The following is a 24,230-nucleotide window of genomic DNA, read 5'->3' as shown; positions in this document are numbered from 1 at the left end:
AATGAAGTGTGACGCTAACTAAGCTTTTTGCTTGTAGTAGGACTAACAGACCAGAATTGTATCTTGCATTGTTATAAAAATGACCATTCGTGCCAATAACAGACTGGTTTATTTGATATGTGTTGCAATTACTGCAACATTGGAAAGCCTATTTTGTTTTATCCAGCAGAGAGACAAAATACACGTAATCTGTTCGAAAACCACACCGTTCTTTGGTACTATATGTATTAACAGCTTTTGCAGTGTTACACACCTACATTTCTATTTTTCATGTAGCAAAACGTTTGACAAACTTTGTTGAGGTAACATTCTTTCGCAGAAAGGAAAGCACACCATGTAAGGCCGTAACAAGATCGGAGAGAAAAAATGCTAGGCGCTAAGGATTGAAGAAAAGTGTACTGTCGTGCTTGTGTCTTCTCTTTACTGGTTACACGTACCCTATACTCAGTCTTATGTCAAGCTAGAGCAAACGTTATTGCCTAATGGTCAATAAAGAGTGTAAATTTTCTGAGCTCTAGGTATCTCGATTGCAAATAATCCCATCAACTATTAATTGCGAGTGTTTTTTTGAGGCGCAGGGTGTCAAACCGGCCGACTGGGAGCAGGAGAGGCATCACCGGACATTTTAATTTCCACTGTCCTAATATACTTTGATGGCATCCATTACAAGATATACGCGTTTCAATTTCACAGAGCGATATACAGTGACGTGCGACAGAAGAATGCTGTGTGAAGATGCGAGACACTGCACTTTGGCACACTTAAGACCACATATCGAGCACATATGTTTTATATATCAGACTCATCAGAAAGATGGGCGCTAGATATGAACATTTTTTTTAATGTAATTTTTAAAATTTTTGTCGTCCTATCTCAAACACTCGATGTAGGAGGGCTCCACTATGTAGTATTGCCAAAGTGCGGAAATATCGTAGATCCTGAGCTGATGCGCAGACCAGTCTGAACTATAGTGGGGAAGTGTGTAGTCTCCACGTGACTCGTGTTTACATTTAGTGATTTTGCTGTTTCCTCTTCGTTTACTGCTCTCTCGTGAATTAAAATACATTCACATAATTGCGGAAGTCTAATATATGTTATTAGTTTCAGATTTTTATTTCCAACTTTCTGACAGTCAAGCATTAATCACCTTGCAGAACAATGAAATTATTTTTGTCCGTCTGCTAAAGTAATTTGTCTTTTACTAATCTTTCCCCCTGAGGCAGTCAATGTATTTTAAACTAAGTGCTTAACTCCACACTATTGGCTGGTTTTAAATGCTCGCTGCATTTCAAGTGCATGTTTTCGTCTTCTAGCACGTATGGCATGATGCCATAATAAAGAACCAAACATGAGAATACAGTACCGGTACTCCAAGAAAATCACATCCCGAAAACCACTCTGAAAAGCTTAATATCAGGTCGAGGCCTACTCCATTGGCAATCTAACTAGTACACAAGTTTTCGTTGAAATATTTCACAATATAAATTAACTCTTTTCTTTGAATTATTAGCTTTGATTTTCTAATAAAAAATATTTTCGGAAGCATTCTCATTTGCTTTAGTCATGTAATAAACTTTTAGTTATTAGGGCGCTGATCGATAAATTACCTGTCATTATTACAATGTTTTGTTTGCTCCTGGATTGGGTGACACCTTTTTACAATATTTACATTTGAGTTTATGAGTCGCAACTGAATAGTTGTGTCTACGTGGTATTACACTTTGATTAAAGTTCTCCCCACTTAGGCGCAGCCGACAGGAAGCCCCCCGCCAAAAATAAAAAAATACCCGCAGCGAGGGACGAAATTCCCATCCAGTTTAATTTGTTTAACTTAAACAGTTTTGCTGAATATTTACAATTTTATCCAAAGGAACAGTTACATGAAACAATTTCATATGTAATTGTTTTGCTTTGTGGTATCTAAATTATTGTACTGATTGTTTACAAGTCCAAGGTGTTTTTGGCTCAACCGTTCACAAATTGCAGTAAAGTTCTTGAACTTTCGACACACCTCAACATTCTTCCACTTGTAAATTTCATTTGCTACAGCTCTTATTTCACTGGTAAGGAGCGCACATCATACGGTCGGCGAGTCCTGGCATCTGTTCTGTTGCAGCTCCTCCGCCACACCAGCTGGTTGCTTGATACAAACAAATGCCTGTTGCTCGCGCCAGGGATCGCACCATATCCCGAGGGCTGCACTTCGGCTTCTCAGCTCATCAGCATCGTTTCTATGAAACAAATTAAGGGCAGCATCAGAGACAAAACATTTGTTACGCGCTATGCAGCCCTGAAAAAGAGTTAGGTTTCACATATTCGCCTGATCTCTTTTTCTTAGGAGCTGCTATGTACGGTGACAATCAAATAGATGATGTGCAAGTAATTTGTTCTCACAGAACGTGAAACAATACAACACCAGAATTACTTAAATATTTAGTAACCCTCTTTTGGTTTTACCAATGGAGTTATATAAGCAAGATTTTTCTATTTTCTTCAAGTTCGGTCATGTACCTAGTTCCAACGCTAAATGGCCTGATGTTTAAGACGTCAGAGCAAAAAGTGGGTACATAAGTTGTCCACGACGTGCGCGAATCAAACACGAGCATCCAGACACACACACACACACACACACACACACACACACACACACACACACACACACGAGAAATTTTTCGTACACACACACAGACACAGACAGACACACACGAGAAATTTTTCGTACACACACACACAGACACACACGAGAAATTTTTCGTAAGATATTAACCAGACTTCTGATATTCAACATAGCTAACGCTTTTTTATTTCTCCGTGCTTGCTAGTATATCATACCCAAAGTGGCTGTGCTTGCACCAAGAGTCAGTTACGTGATATGTGAATGAATATTTAAAATGTGCACCATGAAACGACAAAGTAGTGATTTATCTAATTATTTTTGATTAACTATTGTACTTTTGAAGACATATTTACAGTTCATAGCTTTAGACGCCACTATGTCGTTAGTCCAAGAAACAAAACTTACTTCAGCTGCTTCGAAGCTGTGTCCAAATCTTAAGCAGCAGTTGTTATCAGTCCTTAAGTTTCTTATTGCCTAATCAAATTCCTCAGCATCACCTGATGTAATTCGATTACATTCCATTAGCCTCTGAAACGCCCTGTTGAATCCACAGGACTGGACAAGTAGTAGGAATTGTGGAAGGGGGCCCAGAATGAGCGGCTGTCAGTTACACTCCAAGCATAACACTATATTTAGTCGTCCAAACGTTACAGCGCAACTTCTAAGCTTGACTGACGACAGAAAACGACTTTATTTCTGAAACGGCTGAAGGCCCATAAATTAAATAGAACTGCTATAAATATTTGTTTTATTTTTTTAAGACAGAAGGCTCTAGGCTTTAACCTGAAATAGTATTTAAGGCCAACTAATGTAAGATTTGACTAGGCAGATTAATTTTTTAACAAGCGGCTGAAGGCCGATAATTTTAAAACATAACTACGTTAACCTTTCAACAGGCAAATTGCCTGAGCTTTATGTTCAGGAAATTTAAGACTTGCCCAATTTATAAAAACGTACTTTTAAAACGGATGAAGGTCTTTGATATTGGGAACACAACTAAAAGCATACAAATTAAGATATTAAAAACACACAACAAAGGCAGTACAGGACAATGGCGCTCAGAAATTTCTAGGGGGCTTGGTCTGCCCTTGAAATCTTAACGTTCGCTTAGTCGGGACAAGAAGTCAGCCCAACTATACTTGATCCGCCGGCAACAACCAATAGACAGTCAGAGACCCAGCTACAAGACGACTTGCTAACCACTGACCAGTATAAGATAATTCCAAAGCCAAAACGTTACAGACATAGCCGCCCACAACCAAAAATACATTAAGCTGTGAAAAACTACACACCATGTTGGACAGCAACAACAGGTGAGGAAAGCACACTGCCTCAATTTACGTCAGCGACCGGAACACTAACAGCCACAAGGCATAAAATTCTGCTAGTACACTGTAATTTCAAACCGACAAATATAGTTATTTCCACCACACGGAAGCTAAACCTTAACCAACTCTAGCACTCGCTGTTGTTCCCAGGAATACCTCCAACAGCGGACCACCAAGCGAGGGGACAAGGTGAACAGACGTGGCTTCCGTAACTAAATCACCACTGAACTTCATGTGATGGGTAGGTGAACCACGAACCTCGTAGCACTCTGAACAGCCCCCACATGCTCCGACACTGCACAGAGACCACCAACGGGCCAGGCCAACTGCACCGTCCAGAAACTTGCTTGTTGATCCACTCCAACCGACTGACTGGCTGCACGCCACCAAGCTGGAACTATTATCACCAGACCAAAGATGGTATACGGTAGGTGTAAAAAGAGGAAGAACTATGGCATAACCTCAATAACCTCGGGAAACCAAACGCAGAGTAACAGCCAAGTTTCAAGACAACGCATAAGCCATGGTAGCACGGCTCAAACACCCCCCACAACCCTAACCCAGGGAGGAGGTAAACCAAACACTGAGCTACTTGAACTTAACCTGACTAAGGGGAACCCGATATTACTTACCTGAGCTGTTCTCTTTGGCAAACAGATTTACTGGGACTAATACACGCATGATGTTGTACAGCCGATAAACACGAGGAGTAAAATTACTGCGGTTCCCAGCACGCACCTGCCTCCCTTGGAAATTGCGGACATAAACCTAGTCCCACGGCCTGCCCTTAAAGGTTTCCCGATTACGATTATAACGTCCCACTTGCTTATTATGAGCTCTGAGTATATTAAGCCTGGCCCAGTTCCAGACTTCTTTGATAACATGCCGATTATCGTCGACTGGAATAAGATCTTGAATTCCCCCACAGCTTCGAAAGAGGGGAATTAACTGGGTAGGAAAAGATGAAGGATACAGGCATATCTAGCAAGGCTTGATGACTGGGGGTATTAAAGGCAAAACCAAGTCAGGGAAGACTCTAGTCCCATTTACTGGGGGTTTTCTGATAAATAATCAAAGGACTCAAGATTCCGATTAACTCTCTCCGCAAAGGACCCCTGGGAATAACATGTGGTGGTGGTGGCATGCTTGACACAGCTCTGAAAACAGAATGCCTTGAAAGGACCTGAAAGAAAGGCTGGAGCGTTATCGCCAACTAACTGCTTGGGTGGCCCAAAAACACTGAAGATACTAGTTAATTGATTAATGGTGTTCGTAGCAGTAACGTTACGTCTCGGAAGGAGCCAAGTAAATCTAGAGAATGCATCGATAATAACTAGTACATATCGATGACCTCTTTTAGTACGAGGTAAAGACCACAATCTATATTGAGCTTGTGCATGGTAGAGAACACTCGTTCAGAACTGAACCAACCTTGTTGAAGAGCATTGCTGGGTTTAGCTAAATTACACAAGCAGCATTAGGATGCCATTTGTCTCACATCCTGGTCCATGGAGGGCCAAGGTAAATGCTCCGTGATTTTTTGGGAGACTGAAGTCCCTAAACGGCCACCCACCATCGAATCATGAAAATAACGAAAGACCGGACATACCAAGGTTACAGGCAAACAGACATTATACTGCTTAGCATTGCCGACCTCCCTGCAAGGAATACCCCTCTTGACCTCATACTCGTCCGACAGCTCTCCTGCCAACACACGTTGCTTAAAACTGGCCCAAACAGGGTCCTGATCCTGATGCTGAGCAACGTCTTCGAAGAAAAGGGGACTTTCACCCAACACCATGCAATTAAGATTGTCAAGTTCCACTTGCTCCCTTGTCTCACTAATCGTAGCTTCGGAAAACATCTGGCTGAGAACATCCGCAAGGACATTTTCAGAGCCCTTCACATGCTTGACTTCAAACGGAAATGCTGAAATACGTACTGTCCACCTGGCAATATGGCCAGTTTTACGTGGCTTAGCCAATACCCAGCTGAACTGTTGAGTGTCGGTTTCCAACTGGAAAACCCGATGTTCAGGGTAGAAACGGGTCTTCTGTAAGGCAAATAAAACAACCAAGGAATCGCACTCGTAGACAGAGTACTTAACTTCGGCATCAGTTAACCGACGAGACGGGTAAGCTAATGGCTGTCTCTGCCCCTCAAACTCCTGGAGGCGAACAGCAGAAATCCCCGCATTACAAGCCTCACTCTGCACAATACTTTTTATTGAAATCGGCTACACCAAGAATTGGCGGATGAACTGTCACTGTGTTGATGTGCTCAAAGGCAGCCTCCTGGGTGGGACCCCATTCAAAACGCACACACTTCCGGCGTAACTGATTTAAGGGCGCCGCCAACTGAGCAAAATTAGGAACGAAGCGCTAAAGTAATTTGCCATGCCTATAAATTTAGCAATTCCCACTTATCAGTAGGAGGAGGCAATACCCGCAGGATTTTCGTTTGCTCTTGGTCAATGCAAATACTCTGACCCGACACTATATGACCTAGAAAAGTCACCTGCTTAGCAAGCGTGATTTTACTAGGCTTAACAGACTGGCTCCCTGTTACCTTAAGAGAATTGAACTGATATGATCCAAATGATCCTCAAAAGAACGACTGTAGATAACCAAGCCATCCAAATAATTACAGACACGCACTAACTTCAAGTCACCAAGGATATTATCCAACAAACGAGTAAGCTCCACCGCTCCGGTAGCTAGTCCAAAAGGAAATCATATTCGACAAAGTTCCAAGCAGTACAAGAGTCAGTAACATGTTTACATTTCTCAGCCAAAGGAATTTGATGATAGGCCTGATTCAAATCAAGGACGTAAACCAGTTAGCGCCGGCAAAGTAAAAGAATTGTGCAGATCCGGTAGAGGTACTGATTCAAGTGCAACCAATGGCAGTAGTCGGTCACAGGTCTGTAATCGCGCCCCTGGTCTTTAGGTACCAAAAATATTGGAGAAGCATAAGCCAAGGCAGAGGACCTAATCATGAGTTTCTGAGAGATCTTAGCCCTGAGTATCTTTACCTTCTGGGGGGAGAGGCGATATGGAGATTGCCTAATTGGAATATCATCGAGGAGACATATGATATTCGAGAACGCTAGTGACACCGAGGTTATCACTAAGGAGTTGGGGAAAACCGCGCAACAGCTGGCTCAACTGAGAGACCTGATTGGGCAAGAGATGGGCCAAATCAAATTCATTAGCTGCAAACTCCACGGCGAAGATCCTGGCAATCTGCCGTACCCTAGATTTAGCGCTTTCTCCAAGACCAAACTTCTCGCTAGGAGAAAACAAAGGACAAGCTGTATCCGGAATAATCCAAGATCAACCCGGATTTATGGATGAAATCACACCTTAATATTAGGTTAACAGTTCTTTAACCAAGGCTGAAGATATAGGCCAGGAAACATCGGTGACGGATATACTCCCCAGACCCATCCCTCCAGAGGTAACGCCCGGCCATTGTCCACTCAACATCTCTGCACTGACGAAGCGACCGAACCAAGTTTCCTAAGATGCCCTAATTCCAAAAACCACTCAAAACTTGATAATGAAAAGGAACTGCCAGAATCCAAGAGAGCACAGACGGGCTCGCCACCTACCAGAGAAGAAACGTAAGGTCAAAGGTGTGATGAGGGAGCGACAACCCGGGTACACTAAGGCCTGAAGGTACGAACCCGAGTTTGAGGACGAACCTGGCGTCATCTACTTGCTCTAGGAGCATGAGGATGAACACAAGATAGTAGCAAATGAGCTGTACTGGTGCACCTGAAACACTGGGGTCACCTTTTGATAACTTAAATGGATACAGATCGGCGCCTACGTCACCCTCCTTGTTCTCCTGACGTACGTGGTTCTGAAGAGGTATAGCAGATGCTGCTCTAACGCCATCACAGAGCTCTCCCCATGCTTCAGGCTGCTTATGGATAACAAAATGCGACGTATCTGCATTAATAACGATAGAGACTAATTATTGTTCAGGAAAATCAATAAGCTCCTCACCCTGCTGCACTTCCCAAATATAACGACACTCGAGTTGTTTTCGAACCCCGGTGGTTAACCTTTGGCTAATTACGAGCTACCTTATTTGCGGCGAGGAAAGCTATTCCCCCATGGCACGTGAGAGGAGATTCTGCAACTCGCCTCTAGCTAGCGGGTAAAACAATGACAAAATTACTTGGTGCGGAATGCGAAAGGCGGGCGCGTGTTGGTCTAGACGGACCAACAACCACAACTTCACACGATCAAGTCGCTCTACAAGCAATTCAGTAATATCCCGAAAGAAATAGGCCAGATGATTAGGCAACTTGGCGAACACAGTACCTAAATTAACAGAAAATGGAACAGTGCCATCGTCGGGCTGACTGATGCTCTCGCTGATAGCACACCATCTCCAAACTTCCTCCCATCCAACACCAAACACGTGAGCTTAAAGTGTAATACCTTACCTGGTTCCCCAATTCAAGGGTCAAATTTTCTTGTGATGGTCCCCAAATTTAACAATTACATCGGCTACCCGATTAGTTAAATGCATCAACTGTGCTCGCACCCGATCCAGCTGAATGTCACTAGGTTGGGTTCCCTCTAGTAGACAAATAGTGTCCTCAAGGCCCGTAACAGCCTCATACAGATATTTCATCGCCGCTCCTGTCTCACCGCCCACCGCCGACGTGACGTCAACCGGCGGCAGCACGGCAGTCCGCAAATGGACCACCAGTTCCGGAACACTTCCCTCAATCTGTTGGCGCCTTATTGCCAACTCATAGACAATGTGGTCTTTCCTGGGGAGACTGATCCCCGGACACACGCACCTGAAACAAGCCACACAGGGAGCAGTACGGTGCCATAAAATACAAACAGAAAAAAAGAGTGAAACTGACAGCAACTAGAATGGCAAGCACAAGCGTAACCACGATCTGCTACCAGTGAAACGCCCTGCTGAACCCGCAGAACAGGACAAGTAGTAGGAATTGTGGAAGGTGGCTGTCAGTTACACTCCTAACATAACACTTTATTTAGTTGTCCAAACATTACAGCGCAACTTCTAAGCTTGACTATCGACAGGAAACGACTTTAATACTAAAACAGCTGAAGGCCCAAGCATTAAATACTACTGCTATAAATATTTGTTTTATTTTTTTAAGACAGAAGGCTCTAGGCTTTAACCTGAAACAGTAGTTAAGGCCAACTAATGTAAGATTTTGTTAATTCCACCACACGGAAGCTAAACCTTCACGAACCCCAACACTCGCTGTTGCTCCCAGGAATATCGCCAACAGCGAACCACCAAGCGAGGGGACAAGGTGAAAAGACGTGGCATCGGTAATTATATCACCACTCAACTTTCATGTCCTGGGTCGGTGAGCCCCGAACCTCTAAGCACTCTGAACAGCCCCCACATGCTCAGACACAGCATAGAGACCGCCAGTGGTCCCGGTCGACTGCACCGTTCAGAGACTTGCTAGCTGTTCCGCTCCAACCGACTCACTGGCTGTACGCCATCAAGTCGGAACTATAAACACCAGAACTAAGATGGTATACGATGCAAATATCGATACACACCGCTGTTGCCATGCTAGAAAGAGGAAGAAACACTGCATAACCGCAATAACCGCGGGGAACCAAACGCAGAGTAACAGCCAAGTTTTAAAACAATGCATAAGCCTGGGGCAGCAAGGCTCATCCTGGTTTTGCTTTTTTTGATGTTCATCTTGTATCCTCCTTTCAAGACGCTCTACATTCCATTCAGCTGTCTTCCACGTCCTTTGCTGTGACAGAATTACAATGTTGTCAGCAAACTTCAAAGTATTTATTTCTTCTCCATGGATTTTATTTCCTACAAAAAATTTTTTTGGTTGCTTTTTTGCTTTGTCAATATACAGACTGAATAACATTGGGTATAGGCTACAACCCCGCCTCACTCCGTTCTCAACCATTGCTTCACTTTCAGGAGCTTGGACTTTTGTGACTGCCATCTGGTTTCTGTACGAATTGTAAATAGGGTTTCGCTCCCTATTGTTGACCCCTGTTGCCTGCAGAATTTGAAAGAGAGTACTCCAGTCAACATTGTCGAAAACTTTCTCTTAGTCTACAAATGCTAGAAACATTGCTTTGTCTTTCCTTAAGATAAGTAGTTGGGTCTGTATTGCCTCACGTGTTCCAACAGTTCTACGGAATCCACGCTGATCTTCCTCAATGTCGTCTTCTACCAATTTTAGCATTAATCTGTAAAGAATATGTGTTAGTATTTTGCAACCAGGACTTATTAAACTGGTCGATCGGTAACTTTCACATCTGTCAACACCATCTTTCTTTGGGATTGGAATAATTATGTTCTTCTTTAAGTGTGACGGTATTTCGCCTGTCTCATACATCTTGCTTACGAGACGGTACAGTTTTGTCATGGGTAGTCCACTAAAGGCTATCAGTAGTTGTAATGGAATGTTGTCTACTCCCAAGGCCTTGTTTCGACTTTAGTCTTTCAGTGCTGCATCAAATTCTTCATGCAATACGATAGCTCCTATTTGAACATCTACACTCCTGGAAATTGAAATAAGAACACCGTGAATTCATTGTCCCAGGAACGGGCAACTTTATTGACACATTCCTGGAGTCAGATACATCACATCATCACACTGACAGAGCGACAGGTACATAGACACAGGCAACAGAGCATGCACAATGTCAGCACTAGTACAGTGTATATCCACCTTTCGCAGCAATGCAGGCTGCTATTCTCCCATGGAGACGATCGTAGAGATGCTGGATGTAGTCCTGTGGAATGGCTTGCCATCCCATTTCCACCTGGCGCCTTAGTTGGACCAGCGTTCGTGCTGGACGTGCAGACCGCGTGAGACGACGCTTCATCCAGTCCCAAACATCCTTAATGGGGGACAGATCGGGAGATCTTGCTGGCCAGGGTAGTTGACTTACACCTTCTAGAGCACGTTGGGTGGCACGGGATACATGCGGACGTGCATTGTCCTGTTGGAACAGCAAGTTCCCTTGCCGGTCTAGGAATGGTAGAAAGATGGGTTCGATGACGGTTTGGATGTACCGTGCACTATTCAGTGTCCCCTCGACGATCACCAGAGGTGTACGGCCAGTTTAGGAGATCGCTCCCCACACCATGATGCCGGGTGTTGGCCCTGTGTGCCTCGGTCGTATGCAGTCCTGATTGTGGCGCTCACCTGCACGGCGCCAAACACGCATACGACCATCATTGGCACCAAGGCAGAAGCGACTCTCATCGCTGAAGACGACACGTCTCCATTCGTCCCTCCATTCACGCCTGTCGCGACACCACTGGAGGCGGGCTGCACGATGTTGGGGCGTGAGCGGAAGACGGCCTCACGGTGTGCGGGACCGTAGCCCAGCTTCATGGAGACGGTTGCGAATAGTCCTCGCCGATACCCCAGGAGCAACAGTGTCCACAATTTGCTGGGAAGTGGCGGTGCGGTCCCCTACGGCACTGCGTAGGATCCTACGGTCTTGGCGTGCATCCGTGCGTCGCTGCGGTCCGGTCCCAGGTCGACGGGCACGTGCACCTTCCGCCGACCACTGGCGACAACATCGATGTACTGTGGAGACCTCACGCCCCACGTGTTGAGCAATTCGGCGGTACGTCCACCCGGCCTCCCGCATGCCCACTATACGCCCTCGCTCAAAGTCCGTCAACTGCACATACGGTTCACGTCCACGATGTCGCGGCATGCTACCAGTGTTAAAGACTGCGATGCTGCTCCCTATGCCACGGCAAACTGGCTCACACTGACGGCGGCGGTGCACAAATGCTGCGCAGCTATCGCCATTCGACTGCCAACACCGCGGTTCCTGGTGTGTCCGCTGTGCCGTGCGTGTGATCATTGGTTGTACAGCCCTCTCGCACTGTCCGGAGCAAGTATGGTGGGTCTGAGACACCGGTGTCAATGTGTTCTTTTTTCCATTTCCAGGAGTGTATATACAGTGATATGGAAGGATTTATGATTGCAATACAGGATCAAACAATAAACACAAGATATTACAGCAAGCGTATTATTAAAGATCCCAATACCCCAACAGATAAATGCAGACTTTGCAAACAACATATAGAAACAGTAGATCACATCACAAGCGGATGTACAATACTAGCAAATAAAGAATACACTAGAAGACATGACAATGTAGAAAAAGTAATAATAAACAACTGGTCATACTACATAAACTAGTAAAACAACACATTCCCACATAGCAGTATGCACCACAAAATGTACTGGAGAATGATGAATACAAATTATACTGGGACAGAGCCATTACAACATAAAACACCACCACATAACAAACTTGACATCATACTCATCAATAAAAAGAAGAAATTAACACAACTAATCAAAATATCCATACCCAATACAACAAATATACAGAAGAAAACAGGAGAAAAAATTAAAAAATACATCTAAGTGGCTGAGGAAGTCAAGGAAATGTGGCATCAGGATAAAGTTGACATCATACCAATTATACTATTAACTACAGGAATCATACCACACAATATGCACCAGTGCATCAACGCAATACATCTACATCCAAACGTATCTATACAGCTACAGAAATCTGTTATTATTGATAGTTGTTCAATTACCTGAAAGTTTCTAAATGCAATGTAACATATGCCATACAGTTAAAAAAGAAGTCACGCTTGAGCAAGGTCCGCGTCACTTTCCATTTTTAACCTGACATAACGTCTCAGAAAGAATAGATGATGATGATGATGATGATGATAATAATAATATGCACAACTTGTCTGAAAAACGAATTTTTCATTGTTTCAGCTTTCAGTTAAATTTTTGTAATTTTGACTGGTAAGAATTGAGTCTATAGCAAAAGATGTTACTATATCCTGCTACTGGATAATGATACTGCAGCAATAAAATATAAACGCGAGAAAAAAATAAATCTTTAATGGCAAAGGAAAAGGCAATTTACAACAACAAAACACTGTGCATTCACAAGCGTCTGCAAATAGCAAAACTATGCCAAAGGCCGTAGGGCGAGGACCATGTAATTCTCCGTAAACAATAAACTGCTTGCTATGACCATGACGTCGCAACTGTTCACATTAGGTTCGCTTGACCAGTCGCCAGCGGGCTGATGCCCATGCGCAGTTGACCCGCGTTTGAGCAGTAACTTCTCCGCTTGCCGCTAGTTGAAGTGGGTGTGTCAACTGTATATGCATTAGCAGCAAGCAGCCAGATGCTACCGAAAAAAATTTTTCTTGCGCGCCCTAGCTGCCAGATTTGCTCATACGCAGAGTCGTCTGAGTTGTTGTGTGGAGGGGATTAGTCTCCACGTGACCCGTGATTAAGTTAAGTGATTTCGCTGCTTTCTTCGTTTACAGCTCCCACGTCAAATGAAAACAAAACTTATTTCTATCAAGTTCCATGCACATAATTACGGAGGGCAAAAATATGTTTTTTAACTTGTTTTCTGATTTTAGTTTCGTGGTGTGCGTACTGTAAGACCTTCGGTACACACATTATCAGATTAGTTGACTTGTCGCTCTAACGAAGTAGGCGAGTGTCAGCAATATGTCTCGTGGTCTTAACGCAGCGTGTTTGTCTTCTGCCATTAGGTCAGACGATAGGAACGCCACTTGCAAGGCTAGAGTAGCAGATTGACGGTGACCAGCTTTAAACAGAACCTGATTAATTTTCGCACACATTTATTAAAATAATAAAAATCATAGTCATTACATAACTTGATTCTGGATGCTGTTTACAATTGACAATCTGAAGTTCCTTTGGTCTTGGTACATGAATCTTATTCTCACATATCTCTGATACTTGAAGAGTGTATACATTTCTCTTCATGGCTATGTACAGGAATATGATTATCTTATTAGGCGCAGACTGAATTTGTCTGTACCTGTCTATAGTGAAATTTCAGACTGGTGCAGACTGACTAATCGAAGGTCGGTACACTCGTTATAATACCTCCCCCGTTCAGGTATCACTGCCGAGTATGATCAGAAAGGAGAAAAGGTTCTCCGTTAGCAGCAATCTCGTACGTTGCGCGTTACATATTAATACGTGGATCAGCAGAACCAGAATTTGGTCCGTCTCTAAGACAGTGCCATCTCATATTGCGGAGATGGACGAGAGCTGTGACTGAGGTGTTGTGCTTAGCGTTGCGCGCACTAGTGCGAAAGTTGTGTACGCTCAAATAACGCGGAACTTAATCGCCTTGCAGAACAATGAGGTTATTTTTGCAAGTTTGCTAAAGAAATTTGGCTTTATTAATCTTTCACCTGAGGCAATCATTTTGTTTGAAACGGAAGTGTTTCATTGTACAGTATTGGTTAGTTCCAACTGTTCGCTGAATTTCAAGTCCACGTTATCTTCTGCCATGCATGGCATTATGCTATAATAAAGAAACAAAAATGAGATCGTGGAGTACTGATACTTGAAGAAAATTTACATCCCAAAAATCACTCTCAAAAACTTAATATCAGATGGGACCTACTTCATTGACAATCTGGAAAAAACCAATGTGCACTTCAAGCCGAATTATGCTGTTTAGTGGGGTTTACGAAATTCCGGTGATCTTGAGAGTATGCTCTTATGCCCTGTTTCTTTTATATTGTAATGTAAGCTCTCTTAGTGCTTTGTACATATTTACATGTGAGCTTCCTACACCACTGCAGCTCCTCACGCGCAGTAATGCCTCTTTTCTGGCGCTCTGTGGCAACTGGTAAATCGAACCTATTTCTAACAGTCTCCAGATAGTATTGCGAACAGTGGTTCGAAAAGCGTTACTTTCAAAGTAAATTTCTTTTTACGCAAGATGAATTATGTTACGTGTGAGCGAGTGGTATGGATTTCTAAATCACAGAGCGTTTAAAATTGAGCAGTTTGAGGGCCAGCCACTTACAAGAATTCCGAGCCCAGGCATTTATCTCAATTTTAAATTTACTGGCACGTTTGTGTGATGTATATTTAAGTACAACACACCTCAAGAAAGAGAAATATTACGTGTAAAAGCTCAGCTTTTCTTGTAGCTATCCTATGTGCATTAATATAAACCGTTAACTTTTTCTCTGTGTGTTCGCGCTACGTAACCACTGATCTTGCTATTGGCTGACTATAACACGTGTCTTACGCTCTGAATATCTGCTGTCATCGGCTGACTAGATCACGTGGCATCAGATACTGTATGATTGCCTCACGAAAAGACATCGCAACCTCTGTTTCAAAGCTCCGGAAACTAACGCGCTGTGCTTTCTTCTAGACGAACCAAGATATATGCAACGTACTCCATTCACCTACCAGATCTTGACAATAAAATAAAGTCTTCAGTTTCATAAATACGGTGATTCTAAGTTACCGACAGGTGTTTGTGAGGCACTGATTCCTCATGTATACATCTGCTTTACAGATGTCCTATTTATGGAGTTAGTGACGGCAAGACGTGTAATTTCACACGTCAAACACGGCTGATATGCGTTTGTTTCCTTGTAAGAAGCGTTCTCCGTTACTATAGAATATTTTATATGAGTGATGCAAGAATAGTACAATTTCTGAACCGTGATCGGATGTGAACAGTGGACGCCATACACCTCTGCAGGTTTATAAGTGGACGTATCACGAAGAATCAATGTTTTAAGGAAGTAGTTCTTTTTCGTTTTAAAGTTTGTTACCTCAGTTTATCGTAGGGAAACCTGCAAGAAGAAAGTATGTCATGTGCTTGAAATATATTTCATACATTGGAATATTAACAGTGTTGCATTCCACACGACTTTTAGAAATGTGCACCGCTCTAACATTATAGAGTGTTAAGTGCAGAACAGTGTAGCCTTAGGATCGCATGTGTTTATGATATCTCTTACCAATACGTTCTTAGTACTGTCCCCAAACACTAGTACGATGCGTTACAATTGAGAGCGCAGTTGATATACATAAAATGATTCAAACTCCGTACATCTGGAGTTTAATCATGCGTAAAAACCACACGTTTCTTGTTCTTCTTGACTGCTATTGCAACACAACACTTTCGTCTCTACTACTATACACCGATAAGGGGTGCTAACCTCCTGGACATGCGCGCATGTGGAGAAATCTTGTGCACTTGGATGGGTACAGCAAAAAAGATTGGTGCGGAACAGTGCTCAGGGATTCGGCTCGCTCTATTACCTCACGAGATGCGAAATGTAGCGGTCTACTTCTGGACAGCTGCATATTAACTCAGTGACAGTGCTGCAGACAATGAGATCTTTCAATCTCTAACTTTATCCTAAGAATGCGAGAATTCTCTGTGACCATTGCGTAGGGAATGATCTTAAATTACACACTACGAGCAATGTGCTAGAAATGTGTAGATCGCTGTCTGGTATACTTTGGTGTATATGTTCGAGAACTGACAGTGAATAGATTTACTGCATAGTCATCTATCTACATTCGTAATCAAGGATTGGTTCCCTTAAAGTAGTGTTCGTCATGATACAGAGACGGGGAAGCATGCTGCCGCGTCATTGGTCGGTGTTGAAATCACGAGAAAATTGCATTATCTTCTCAATGACTCTGGTGCTCATACTGAAAAAGTATAGGCGGCGGTTAGTAAGAAAATGAAGATGCACCTTTCCACTTGTTTGACCTTGCCGACGAAGTCCTATTCATAATCCGTTTCCTAAGGAAACATTTCCATACGTCTACCCTGCATTCATAGCACCAGAAGTGCACCTGGTGGCAATTTCTAGAACTAACTTTTTCCAGCGTAAAACGGTTGCGTATTATCTCATGAGAATATTCGCTGCCATACTATACGGCCCACACAGGACCTATACATCTACATGGATACTCTGCCAATCACATTTAAGTGCCTTGCAGAGAGTTCATCGTACCACCTTCACAATTGTGTATTCTTCCAATCTGATATAGCGTGAGAAAATAACGAACACCTATATCTTTCCGTACGAGCTCTGATTTCCTTTATTTTATCGTATTGATAATTTCCCCCTATGTAGGTCTGTGTCAACAAAATGTTTTCGCATCCGGAGGAGAAAGTTGGTGAATGGAATTTCGTGAGAATATTCTGTCGCAACGAGAAACGTCTTCTTTTAATGAAGTCTAGCCCGAATCCTGTATCATTTCTGTGAGACTCTTTCCCATATTTCACGATAACACGAAATGCGCTGCCTTTCTTTCAACTTTTTCGATGTACTCCGTTAGTCCTATCTGGTAAGGATCCACATTGCGCAGCAGTATTCTAAAAGATAACGGGCAAGCGTAGTGTAGGCAGTCTCCTTAGTAGGTCTGTTACATTTCACTAGAGAAGCACGCGATTTCACTAGAGAAGCACGCGATTTCACTAGAAGCCTCTTGTACGTCACAGTGTCAAAAGGCTTCTGGAAATCCAAAAATACAGAATCGATCTGAAATCCCTTGTCAGTAGCACTCAACACTTCATGCGTATAAAGAGCTAGCTGTGTTTCACAAGAACGATATTTCCTTAACCCATGTTGACTGTGTCGATAGACCATTTTCTTTGAGGTAGTTCGTAATATTCGAACACAATATATGTTCTAAAATCGTGCAGCATGTCTACATTAACGATATGGGCCTGTAATTTAGTGGATTACTCCTACTACCTTTCTTGAATATTGGAGTGACCTGTGCAACGTTGCCAACCCCAGAGGCCGAACGGTTCTAGGCGCTTCAGTCCGGAACCACGGGACTACTACGGTCGCAGGTTCGAATCCTGCCTCGCGCATGGCTGTGTGTAATGCCCTTAGGTGTGTTAGGCTTAAGTAGTTCTAAGTTTTAGGGGACTGATAACCACAGATAATAAGTCCTTTGGTAGAGCTCAGAGGCACTTGTGCAACATTCCAGTCTCTGGGTACGGATCTTTCGTCGACCGAACTGTTGTATATGAGTAAGAAGTATGAAGCTAATGCATGAGCATACTCCAAAAGGAACGTAATTGGTATACAGTCTGATTTAAGTTGCTTCACTACTCCGAGCATATTTACTTCTAGGTTACTCACGTTGGCAACTGTTCTCGATTCGAATTCTGGAATATTTACTTAGTCTTCTTTTGTGAAGGCATTTCGGAAGGCTGTGTTTTGTAACTACTTTGGTAGCACTGTCTTCGATAGTATCTCCGTTGCTATCGCGCAGAGGAGGCATCAGTTGTTTCTTGCCGCGAACATACTTCACATACAACCAGAATCCCTTTGGATGTTCTGCCATGTTTCGAGACGAAGTTTCGTTGTGGAAACTGATATAAGGATCTCGTATTGAGGTCCGCGCTATATTTCTAGCTTCTGTAAAAGATCGCAAATCGTGGGGATTTTGCGTCTGTTTAAAACTGTCATGTTAGTTTCGTTGCTTCTGCAACAGTATTCTGACCTGTTCAGTGCACCAAGGAGGATCAGCTCCGTCGTTTGTTAATTTATTTGGTATAAATCTCTCAATTGCTGCCTATACTATTACTTTGAATCTAAGCCACATCTGGTCTACACTTGTATTATTAATTTGGAAGGAGTGGAGATTATCCCTCAAAGGCGTCAAGTGAATTTTTATCTGTTTCCTGAATAGGTATATTTTTCGTTTATTTTTGGAGGATTTGGGTTTACAGCATTCAATCTCGCTACGACAACCCAGTGTTCACTAATCCGTGGATTCGTTTTGATACTCATTATTAACTCAGGATTATTTGTTGGTAACAGGTCAAGTATGTTCTCACAACCGTTTACTATTCCCGTGGGCTCATGATCTAACTGCTCGAAATAATTATCAGAGAATGCATTTACCACAATTTCGGATGATGTTTTACGCGTTCCTCCGGAATTAAACATGTATTGTTGCCGACATATCGAGGGTAAATTAAAGTCACCACCAACTATAATCTTATGAGTGAAGTACATGTTTGAAATCAAATTCAGGTTTTCTTTGAACCTTTCAGCAACTGTATCACCTGAATTGGAAGGTCGGCAAAAGGATCCAATTATTTTATTCCAGTTGCCATCGGTGATCTCTGCCCATACTAACTCACAGGAGGGATCTACTTCAATTTCGCTGCAAATTGACCTACGTCTGACAGCAACGAACCCGCCACCGCCAACCGTGTTTAGCCTATCCTTTCGGAACACCGTTAGGTTCTTCGCAAAAATTTCGGCCGAGCTTGTATCTGTCTTCTGCCAGCTTCCAGTCCCTATAACGATTTGAGCATCAGCGCTTTCTATTAGCGCTTGGAGCTCCAGTACTTTCCCAACGCAGATACGACAATTTACAACTGTTGTACCGATGGTTCCTGTATGTACTCCACGTTCTTCCTGTGTTCGGCCTGCACCCTTTGTGACTGAAGCCGTTTTGTGTTTTCCCGAGACCTGAAAACCCGCCCAGCCCCTGCTACCCGTGTAGCCGCCTTGTGCGTACAGTGGACACCTGACCTATCCAGCGGAACCCGAAACCCAACCACCCTTTGGCCCAAGTCGAGGAATCTGCAGCCTACACGGTCGCAGAACCGTCTGAGCCTCTGATTCACACCCTCCACTCGGCTCTGTTCGAGAGGTCCGCAATCGGTCCTGTCAACTATGCTGTAAATGGTCAGATCTGCTTTCATCTTGCAAGCAAGACTGGCAGCCTTTACCACTTCTGTTAGCCGCTTGAAACCAGATAGAATCTCTTCTGATCCAAAGTGACACACATCATTGGTACCGTCGTGAGCCACCACCTGCAGTTGGCTGCATCCTGTGCTCTTCATGGCATCCAGGAGGACCTGTTCCACATCTGGAATGACTCCACCCGGTATGCACACTGAGTGCACACTGAGTGCACACTGAGTGCACACTGGTTTTCTTTCCCTTCTCGGCAGCCATGTCCCTAAGGGATCCCATAAGAAGCCTAGCGTTGGCGCTCCCAACTATCAATCCCAATAATCCCACCCTCTGTAATTGTCTGCATTTGTAGGTTGAAACAGGAGAGGTGACAGCGTCTGGCTCTGCGACAGCGTCAGCCACAGACAGCGCTTGGAACCTGTTTGTCAGACAAACCGGGGAGGCCTTACGATCGGCCGCCTGGGACCTCTTTCGCCACCTGCTACATGGTGGGGCGACGTCCCACTCGATCACAGGTGAGGGATCATCATCAGTGCCAGCTGTAACTGGGCTGTCCAGCGGTGAGGACCGATCGGAGGATTCGGACGCGCTGGACGTCAATTGAATCCCCACGGCCAGTCCACAACAGTGGTGTCCGTCCACTGCACCCTCAAGCTGTGTAACCGAAGCTGTCACAGCCTGAAGCTGAGAGCGAAGCGTCGCCAACTCGGCTCGCATCCGCACACAACAATGGCAGTTATTGTCCACACTAAAGACCGTTTTTCCTACATAGTTTAGTTTTCCACGGACTATCGGCACGTGCAGCGCAACTCTACTGTAGACCCTGACGAAAACGCAGGAACTGTGTCTAACACGCAGAGATTCAAAAAGCTAACTACTGAAGCACTCAGAGGAAACTAAATAATTTGCCCACGATTAGGAACTTTTAATATGTCACAAAATCGATTTACTTTCCGACTCAAACGAAAACGCGAGAACTGTGGCTATTATTTAAACACGCAGAAACACAAGAAACTAAACTATTAAAGCAGAGATGATATTACAAAATTCGCACCTGGTTAGGAACCCGTAAAAGTCACAATATCGGTTATTTTCCTGTTAATGCTTGTGTCGCTGTCGGCTACTGCTGCCTGAATGAGTACCTGTACTTTAATTATCACCAGAACTTCGTTTGGCTATGGAAGACACTACACTAACTGCACAAAAACGACTAAGTTTATTGTTACATGTTGTACCTGAACTGCTTCCACACATTTGTCACACAGTGCCAAGAAGTTCGTATTTTTCATTTGTCAAACATACTGGGATAACGGACACACAGCAAAACTAACGTGGCAATTTTATGATTGGAACTGAAAAGTCAGCACCTTATTTTTAATCCCTTGTTCCTGTTAAGAAATATGTATCTGCCAAATAATCAGCTACACTGTCCGCCCCTATTAGCTGAGTGGTCGGTGCGTCGGGATGTCATACCTAACGGCCCCGGTTCGATTACTGGCTGGGTCGGAGATTTTCTCGGCCCAGGGACTGGGTGTTATTTCATCCGCATCGACACGCAATTCGCGCGTAGTGGAGTCAACTCTAAAGACTTGCACCAGGCGAACGGTCTCCCCCACGGGAGGCCCTAGCCACACGTCATTTCCATTTCCATCAGCTACACTAGTTGATTACGAATCTAGTTTTTCCTCGTATCTTGATGAAACAGAACTTGGAACTGCAATAATTCAGCTTTCTCACAATGTTTGACTCTGCAGATTTTCTGCAGTTTGTAAAACCAAGTAAAAACTAACTGGATCGTAGGTTCTTTTTGCCTTCTAATTCATATGTACCTCCTCCGGTAAATCTACAATTCTTCCTGTAAGCTCATTATCATAGCCCTGCAATCTGTAAGCGGAATTGTTATCCTTCACTAAAGCGACAAATTCGTTACACAGTGTGTGTACGGACCCTAGCATAGTGAACAAACTGTTGCAGCGCGTGCGAAACTTTGGCTCGAAGCATGAGCAGAAGCCACTTCATATAATTTAACATCGTAAATGTGGCTGAATGCACTTATACAGTTAGCACCATACAGAAGGCTTTTGCGAATTTCCAAAGCTGCTGTTGTATTGGAACCCTGGTCGGAGACAAAAACAAAACTATGCAACATGTCCGGCGAAATTTTCGTATCAGTCCCTCTCTTGTGCGTCTTCTCGTAATATTTACTTCCGTGAGCTTAACGGCCGGGAATTCGCCTATGAATAAAACGTTATTCAAACTAGATCAATCTGTGTTTATGTAATGTGCCGTAAGTGTCAATGCACGTTTTATACGAATCAGTCGGAATATCAACTATCGTAGTCAATTTTTTATTAATAACTTACTTAATAACAAAATGTCTTATCCGGTTTTGGACTGCAAGAAGCCTCTTTTCTGATATGTCTACTTACAGCAGATATAATTGACATGACGTCTAAAACGCTGACTTCTCGATAATGTGCACCCATATAAATTTATTCTTGGCCTATTTGGTTTAAACCTTCATCAGACACCCCTCTCACTTCTAAAAGGTGTCATGTCCTTAGCACACATTGCAGCAAATTTCGCTGCTACGTTTTACTACTACCTACATTCCTGAAGGTGTCAATGTGCGAATTTTTACAAATGAATTTCCTTAAATCAGTTGCTCTCGAATAGAAAAACAGTAACGTTGATTAGTTACATATCCACACACACTTTGTCGACCGACCGACAAATTTTAAGGCAGTCTACATGACGCACTTTCCGACCGACTACACTGAGTAACTTCAGCGCCGCCCGGCTCCTAGCTCTGGTTGTGACGTTCTTTTCTGTGATGTACCGCTTAGTATTCCACAGGAAAAGAATTCGGATTTGGCTTGGTTGTTTTCGAATTAACAAGAGCAGAAAAAGCTATGACAAAGCCGTGGGTAATGGAATGGACCATGGAATGTATCAAGTGCTCCTACTCTGTATTACTTACTGAGCTGGGACCCGAAAATTTTTGGAATTATTTAAGAGTGGATGAGTAATGTTCTTCGGAGCGCGTGAACGTCGTGAAACGATAGCTGCTCTTCGAAGCGCGTGAACGTCGTCAAACGATAGCTACATCACGATTTCTGGCCACTGGCGGAAGTTACGAGCAACTCAGATTCACCGCAATTCATCCCGACTATTATTATCTAAAATGATCCTAGAAACCTGCAAAGTGACTCGTAATGACATGAGGAAATATTCGTGATAAAGCAAAAGCGAAACGAAAATGAAATTATATTCATGTAAACGTTATGAATTTATGTTTGTGTGTAACATTCATAATACCCCTCGTAAGTTGGAGAAATTCATTACAAATTAGACGAAGACTGAAAATGGCAACGGCGCATATTACGTAACAAATTCAGCAACATATTCATAAAACATGAAGCACTTAACAGTTGTTAGAACTTATAAAAAGTCCTTCACTTTCCTGTTCATAGCAGAAGGGAGTGACGATAGGTAGCATTTTTGTAACACTTCTAATGATCAACCAGACGTATTTCATGAAGAAAAGTTCATAGACTGTCCGTAATTCGGTTTTTAGTTTATGTTCTCGATACGTATCGAAAATGAAAATCCAGTCTGTCTATTTAAGGGTATCAGGCTTCATTTCCGAAGAGTATCGGTAATAAAACCAACAGACCGACGACTAACAGTTATTCACAACAGGGTCTACGTTTAATTTTTCACTGTTTGCTACATGAAAATGCTACGGATTCGTTGCTTACCTCTGTATTGCTATTCTTCTCGCACGACATGTCCGACAGATACATGAAGACTCGAAAACTTTGTAGTAAAAATTTCGTCTGTCTCGCACACTGTCACGTTAGCCACATTTGGACTTAATTGAACCTCGCGCGTGGTGACTGAAAAGGAACTGTTGTCACGCGGTTTGCACGGCAAACTACACAATTTGTAGGTCGAATGGAGAGGAGGGGTGCGACTGTTTGCTGGTCTTACCTAACCAACCGACCGCAACGAAAATTCGGTCGGTCTTTCGATCAACAAGCAACACTCGTACAATTAGTAGGTCGGTCGGGCAACAAGCTACGCACGCACAATTTATCGGTCGGTCGATAAACCGGAACATTTGTAGGGTCCTTTACTGACAATAAGACTCTGACAATAATTGAATGAGAGGAAGAGCTCGAAAAACCAGATTTCGCAGCAGTATATTCCGATATCTCATAACAGGCTTCTGACTGCAGCGTTGAAGGTTTTGAATTCTGTACCTCGCCAACTATGTAGTATACCGATGCAAACATTACGACAGCTCACTGGCCACACCACTGGAGAGTTACTGGCAATGCTTGAGACAAGCTCGGCTGGGTAGCTGAGCACGATTTCTCGCAGTTTGCTTGTAGCCTCAGAGCCGTTCCTCGAAACTACTACGAAATTAACGAGCGAGGTTACGCAGTGGTTAGCACATTGGACTCGCATTCGGGAGATTAATAGTTCAAATCTGCGTGTGGCCATTCAGGTACAGGTTTTCCTAAATTGTCTGGTGCAAATGCCGGGATGGTTCCTTTGAAAGGACACTGCCGACTTCCTACTCCATCTTTACATATTCCGAGCCTGTGCTCCGCCTCGTTGTCGACACGATGTTAAACTTGAACCTTCTACTCCTCCAGCTACGAAATAGAGTTAATATT

General features: G+C 43.4%; 1 long non-coding RNA gene across 1 annotated transcript; it reads right to left on the bottom strand.

Moving 5' to 3' along the window:
• Positions 1-1,794: 1,794 nt before the first annotated feature.
• Positions 1,795-23,480, bottom strand: LOC126311044 (uncharacterized). Its single transcript, XR_007554362.1, has 3 exons — positions 23,307-23,480; positions 8,405-8,767; positions 1,795-2,231 (listed from the first exon to the last, which is right to left on the bottom strand). It is a non-coding gene; the product is annotated as an uncharacterized LOC126311044 (long non-coding RNA).
• Between the last annotated feature and the right edge of the window lie 750 nt (positions 23,481-24,230).

The sequence above is a fragment of the Schistocerca gregaria genome, unplaced genomic scaffold (genome assembly GCF_023897955.1).
Source record: "Schistocerca gregaria isolate iqSchGreg1 unplaced genomic scaffold, iqSchGreg1.2 ptg000396l, whole genome shotgun sequence".
NCBI classification, from domain to species: domain Eukaryota; kingdom Metazoa; phylum Arthropoda; class Insecta; order Orthoptera; family Acrididae; genus Schistocerca; species Schistocerca gregaria.
This window is presented reverse-complemented; position numbering and strand designations above follow the sequence as displayed.